Source organism: Polypterus senegalus, chromosome 7 (assembly GCF_016835505.1).
Source record: "Polypterus senegalus isolate Bchr_013 chromosome 7, ASM1683550v1, whole genome shotgun sequence".
NCBI lineage: Eukaryota > Metazoa > Chordata > Cladistia > Polypteriformes > Polypteridae > Polypterus > Polypterus senegalus.
In genome coordinates this window covers 184,006,989-184,014,340 of record NC_053160.1, presented here as the reverse complement: position 1 = coordinate 184,014,340, position 7,352 = coordinate 184,006,989, and positions in this window count along the sequence as shown.

Sequence of the window (7,352 nt, the reverse complement as noted above, 5' to 3'; positions counted from 1 at the left end):
CATCACAACAGCAGCACTCACCTGCTCCAGCCCTGCTCCCACCCTCACCGGGTTCCTGCACTACTCCACTTACTGTAAAGGGGCACAATGTCAGACGGGTGCTCCAGGCAGTGAACCCCAAGAAGGCTACCGGCCCAGATGGAGTGCCTGGTAAGCTGCTCAGAGCATGTGCCTACCAGCTCACATTTATCTTTACCAAAATCTTCAACCTCTCCCTAGCCCAGGCAGTCATTCCGTCCTGCCTAAGATCAGCTACAATCATTCCAGTGCCAAAGAAATCTCCCATCACCAGCCTAAATGATTATCGTTCTGTGGCCCTCACTCTGGTAATCATGAAGTGCTTCGAGAGACTGGTTCTCCAGCACATCAAGGACTATCTCCCCCAAGACTTTGATCCCTACCAATTCGCATATCGCTCGAACAGGTCCTCAGAAGACACCATCGCCATAGCTCTCCACTCTGTGCTGAGCCATCTTGAGCAGCAGCAGAGCTACTTTTTGTGGATTACAGTTCTGCTTTTAATACAATAATTCCTGACATTCTCATCACCAAACTGGTCACTCTTGGCCTCCCCCCTCTAATATGTGTCTGGATAAAAGACTTTCTTACCAACCGGCTCCAAACTGTGAGACTCGGCCCCCACCACTCCTCCAGATGAGGCAGCTTACAGAGAGGAGGTCCTGAAGTTGGCAGCCTGGTGTTTAAAGAACAATCTGTCTCTGAACACCAGGAAAACCAAGGAGATCGTTGTCGACTTCAGGAGGCACAGCACCAACTTAGCCCCCCTTTACATCAACGGTGAGTGTGTGGAGAGGGTCCATACCTTCCGGTTTTTCGGCATCCTTATCTCTGCTGATATCTCCTGGACAGACAACATCACAGCAGTCATCAAGAAGGCTCAGCAGCGGTTACACTTCCTGAGGGTCCTCAGAAAGCACAACCTTGGACTCCAACTTGCTACTGACCTTCTACCGCTCATCCATTGAGAGCCTGCTGTCGTACTGTATCACAGTATGGTATGGCAGCGGCACCATGGCAGACAGGGAGAGGCTTCAGAGAGTAGTAAAGGCAGCACAGAAGATCATCAGCTGCCCTCTCCCCTTCCTGATGGACATTTACACCTGAGCAGAGCAAAAAACATCATCAGGGACAGCTGCCACCCTGGTTCTGATCTGTTTTACCTGTTGCCTTCAGGGAGGCGCTACAGGTGCATCACAACAACGACAAACAGACTCAAGAACAGTTTTTTCCCAAAAGTCATAACCATTCTAAACTCACACACCCACTGACTACACAGTCTAACCCCCCAACCCCTGGACTTCCTTCTATCCATCAACTGTGCAATATCCAATATCTAAATGGTACTGATAATAACTGTGCAGTGTCTGTATACTGTACAATATCATTACTCTAAGGGTCCAACTTCCACTACTCACTGCACACGGTCATTATTTCTGTGCAACATTTAAATTATGTGCAATAACCCAATAGTGCAATAGTTATTATTCTTTCCATATATATATATATAACGTCACAGACCTTTTTGCACCATTTATTTATTTACTTGTGTTTTAAATATTTGTCTGCACTGAAGGAGCTGCTTTTAATCTCATTGTACATGTGTATAGTGACAATAAAAGGCATTCTATTCTATTAACTGTGTTTATAAAATAAAATATATGTATGTATGTATATATATGTGTGTATGTACTGTATGTGTGTGTGTGTGTATGTATGTGTATGTGTATATATATATATATATATATATATATATATATATATATATATATATATATATATATAATTCGTGTGTATGTTTGTGTATATGTGTATATATATACGAGGTGTGGCAGAAAAGTAATGAGACTGATTTTTTATTTACCAAAGTTTTTATTTTTTTCAAACATCAATGTTATCCCCTTCAAAGTAGTTCCCTTGGGCAGCTACACACCGATGGAGACGTTGTTCCCACTGTTGGTAGCAGAGCTGGAAGTCTTCAACCGTTATGGTCTTCAGCATGTCTGTTACACTCTTTTGGATGTTTTCTAAAGTCCCGAAATGACGTCCTTTGAGGACATTTTCAGTTTAGGAAAAAGGAAAAGTCACACGGACTGAGGTCAGGTGAATAAGGGGGCTGGGGGACCACAGGAATGCCTTTTGTCGATTGTCCTTCTGCTCAATTGTGAGGTTTTTCGGCACCATTTTGGCACAGACCTTTCGCATGTGCAAATGTTTAGTCAAAATTTGATGAATGGTAAATCTGTTCAAATTTAATTGTTCACTTAACATTCTTAATGTTAAACAATGGTCTGATCTCACAAGAGTGTTCACACGATCGATGTTTTCATTGGTTTTCGAAGTTGAAGGCCTCCCTGAAAAACTTGAGCTCGGGATAAGGAATGTTCCCCATAGGCCTGTTTTAACTTTTCAAATGTCACACTTGCCGATTCTCCAAGCTTAACACAAAATTTAATGGCACAACGTTGCTCCAAATTCCGCTGTTCCATTTTGCGTGACGCACAACCAAAAACACAACTTCGTTAATAGCAGTCAAAAAAATCACGTAGTTAACGGAAGGAGTTGAAACTCGCACTGAGCTATGGGAGGGGACTGATACACGGGCTCTATCAAGGACAACAGCGCAGCGTTGCCAGATCGCTTACAGTGTTGCCGGTCTCATTACTTTTCTGCCACATATCGTATATGTGTATATATATATATATATATATATATATATGTGTGTGTGTGTATATATATATATATATATATGTGTGTGTGTATATATATATATATATACACACACATTTGAGATATGTAGTTAGGTGAGGAGTTCTGTATGTTGTTGAGAAAAACAAAAAAAAAAAGGATAGCTGAATAAGTTTCTCTTAGGCATAACTGCCTATATGAGTGACACTAAAATTGCGTTAAGTAATATAGTGTGGGAGAATGGTGATGAGAGACAGAGTCGAGCATATGCTCCATTTTTCCACATATCTTACATTAGTTTGGTTTTTGGTATAACCACTCAAAAACCACATGGTGTCTGATTTTTTTGGAGATTGGATACATGCAGCTTTCATATGTAATTCTGAATTCCAGTTAAATTCCTATCACCCGTAACTGATTAGAGTTTAATGAGATAGCATTTTTGCTCAAGGATGTGGTTTTCTTACGTTATTTTATCTTACGGTATTAGGTGACGCATTAAAAGGATGAAGAGACAGAGAGAGGCAGGTGAGAGACAATTGCATAGATATTTGAATGTTACTTATCCCATTCAAAGGTTCTGTAGTCTTTGAGAGTCATTAAAGTAGCTAACAGTAACATCCATCACGTGTTGAAGCCAATAACCTCAAAAAAAATAACCAGGTTATGTGTTACAGTTTAATTGTTAAGTCAGATTTGTCCTGTACTTGTGTGTCCTCACACTGTTTAGTGTGATGCTGAGGTGTCACCTGTTACACGGCTTCAGTCGGATCTCACTCCAGGTGGTTCATCGTGTGGTGGGCGTGGCAACGCGCTGTAGTCAGCACATGCTCCCAACCATTCTCTCTCTATATGTGTGTGTGTGTGTCCCATAATGGACTTGCACTCTTACCCAGGGTGTTTATTCAATCATGCAACCATTGCTGAAAGTATAGGCTCCCAGGGAACCAGAATTGGAATGTGTGTATTACATGACCTGTTAGTTGGAAGGTTGGTCAGATTGGAATAGGTTTACATGTATGACCTAGAACAGGGTTGCCCAACTCCAGTCCTGGAAGGCCGCAGTGGCTGCAGGTTTTCACTCTAACCCTTTTCTTAATCAGTGACCTGCTTTTGCTATTAATTAACTTCTTTTTGAATTCATTTTATTTGACTTGCTCTTGAAGACTCAGACCCCTCAATTGTTTCTTTTTCCTTAATTAGCAACCAAACAATAATGAGACACAAAATGAGTCAAAACAGGACCAGCAAACTGTGACCATCATACAATATCTGAAAATAAAGAAAGGTGAAGGGCTTAGGAATGCTGATCTGCTCTTAGAAAAAAGAAAATCCACAATTTCAGAAATGTCTGCTATTGCACAATGAGAGCGACAAGCCATGGAATTAAAGAACGAGTTTAACTAACAACAAGAATCAGTGCCTCATTAAGCAGCTGGTTGGAGTGAAATTGGTTGGAGTTTGAGGCCCTGACCTTAGTTGGTCTTCTGTTGGCTCCGTCACTTCACATTTCATTTCAGTTTGGGTGCCATTTAAGGAGAGAAATGAAGCAATACTGAGGAACGATGAGGAAATTCAGGGAAAAATTTCTTAAAAACCAAGTCAATTAAAATTAATTCAAAAGAAGTTAATTAGCAGCAAAAAACAGATCACTAATTAAGAAAAGGGTTAGAATGAAAACCTGCAGCCACTGTGGCCCTCCCCACTATGAACCGTGATAGAGAAACCTCATCTCCCAAAATTGTAGGCAGATGTAAACCACTCTGTTTTTGGCCAACGAAACAAGAGGAAAAACCCTGGAGATAATCAGATTGAGAGAGCACCAGCATCTCTAAAAGCACAGTCTAGGATCACCTAAGATCTTGTTAAGGAATTTATCTCGCTTCTCAGTATGAAGGTTAGCAGGGACTTTGAATGAAGCTGTTTGTGAAACTTTACTATAAAAATGTTAAGACAAAAGAAGGAGTTTAAAAGTCCCAGGTTTAGTAACCTGCTTTACAACATTAAATACTACAAGCTTTCAGAGTTTATCTTTGATTGAAAAAAAGTGGGGAAAAAAAGAACTGTTGCAAAGTAAACAATATGCTTAGATCTTTAGTGATTATACGCTGGTTTGCAGATAACTAAGCATAAACGTATATACTTTTGAAAAACAATTCATTTTTTCAAGATCTTGAGAAATACGTTCTGTTATCCTGAGAAAACAAAGTTTAAATTTGCCAAGATCCTGATAAAATTGTTCTGTTATCTAGAGAAAACAATAAAAAAAACCAATGATATTGTAAGGCGGCGCAGTGGGTAGTGCTGCTGCCTCGCAGTAAGGAGACCCAGGTTCGCTTCCCGGATCCTCCCTACGTGGAGTTTGCATGTTCTCCCCATGTCTGTGTGGATTTCCTCCTAAAGACATGCAGGTTAGGTGCAGTGGCGATCCTAAGATTGTGTGTGTGTGTGCCCTGTGGTTGGCTGGTGCCCTGCATAGGGTTTGTTGGCTGGGTTTGACTCAGCAGACCCCCGTGACCCTGTGTTAGGATGCAGTGTGTTGGATAATGGATGGATGATATTGTATGTCCTCTCTCAGCTTCCATATGACAGATTTTCATATAAATGCTCTAATCTATCTATCTATCTATCTATCTATCTATCTATCTATCTATCTATCTATCTATCTATCTATCAATCACAATTGATCATGTTCTTTTATATTTTTGTACTTACCAATTTTTAAGATCAAAGAAAAAAAATGGAACTTAAAAACATTTGAGTTCCTGGAGGTGCACGGCAAGATAAAAGGTTGAGCTATCATGTGATTTTGATGACTTATTCATCAATAGTTAACCATTTGCTTGGAGTGGCAGGGTGTTGTACTGTGTTAGCCATTATGGATGCAATGAGAAATCAAGCAAAATGTCACCTTTTACTGACTGAGCAGATTACAAAATGCAAGTTTTTTAGGCAAGTCAATCCACTTCTTCAGACAGTTTGTAAAGATTATGTGTAATTTTGCTTACACATAATATATGTAATATGTCTGCTATTGTGCAGATTCAAACTCTAAGTTAGCAGAAACCAAGATCCAAGGTGATGCACAGCTTTTCAGCATTGGGTTTTTATTGGTTGTGGCTCTGACCAGGTGGTAAAACATCTTAAGGGACCGTTGGGAATCCCCTAGTCTGACCTACACTAGAAAGACAAAAGAACACTCGAAGGATTTCTGTGAAAAGTTCAAATCTGAAAATGAAGACAAAAAATGTCCAAATCACTAAATATCCGGTTAAATTAATCTTTAGGAAAAGCAAAAAGTATTGCAGAGCTGTAAATCTGCTTGAGCAGGCTGTCCATAAAAATTTAGTGATCAAGCAAGAAAATGAGTCAGGTAGGCCATCAAGGGTCCCTTGAGAATTCTGAAGGAGTCACAAGCTACAGTGGAAGAGACTGGGCAGACAGCAACTGCTACCCAGGTGCTTCACTAGTTTCAGGTTTATGGGAGAGTGGAAAAGAGAAAAAATGAACATTAGAACAGTCTAGATGAGAACAGGCCATTCAGCCCAATAAAACTCACCAGTCCTCTCCACTTATTTCCTCCAAGAAAACATCAAGTCGAGTTTTGAAAGTCCCTAAGGTCTTATTGTCTACCACACTACTTGGTCGCTTATTCCAAGTGTCTATCGTTTTTTGTGTAAAGAAAACTTCCTAACGTTTGTGCAGTATTTACCCTTAACAAGTTTCCAACTGTGTCCCCGTGTTCTTGATGAACTCATTTTAAAATAACAGTCTCGATCCACTGTACTAATTCCCTTCATAATTTTAAACATTTCAATCATGTCTCCTCTTAATCTTCTTTTGCTTAAACTGTATAGGCTCAGCTCTTTTAATCTTTCCTCATAATTCAACCCCTGTAGCCCTGAATCAGCCTAGTCGCTCTGCTCTGGACTTTCTCTAGTGCTGTTATGTCCTTTTTGTAGCCTGGAGACCAAAACTGCACACAGTACTGAAGACGAGGCCTCACCAGTGCATTATAAAGGTTGTGCATAACCTCCTGTGACTTGTACTGCACACATCAAGGCGCTATATAACCTGAAATTCTGTTGGCCTTCTTAATGGCTTCTGAACACTGTTGGGAAGTTGATAGCGTAGAGTCCACTATGACTCCTAAATCCTTCTCATAAGGTGTACTCTTAATTTTCCGACCGCCCATTGTGTATTCAAACCTAACATTTTGACTTCCTATGTGTAATATTTTACATTTACTGAGATTAAATTTCATCTGCCACAAATCTGCCCAAGCCTGTATGCTATTCAAGTCCTTCTGTGATGATATAACGGATTACAAATTATCTGCTAATCCACCTATCTTGGTATCATCTGCAAGCTTAACCAGCTTGTTCCTTATATTCCTATCTAAATCATTTATAGATATTAAAAATAGCAGCGGCCCTAGCACTGCCCCCTGCTGGTCACCACTCTTAACTTCAGCCAGTTCTGCTTCCAGTGTCTGAGCCAATTCTGCACCCACCTAAAAACATCACCCTGAACTCCCACTTCTGTTAGTTTTATGCCCACCCTCTCATTTGGCACCTTATGAAATGTTTCTGAAAGTCGAGCTAAATAATCTCATGAGCTCTACTTTGATTGTATCCTTTTGTTGC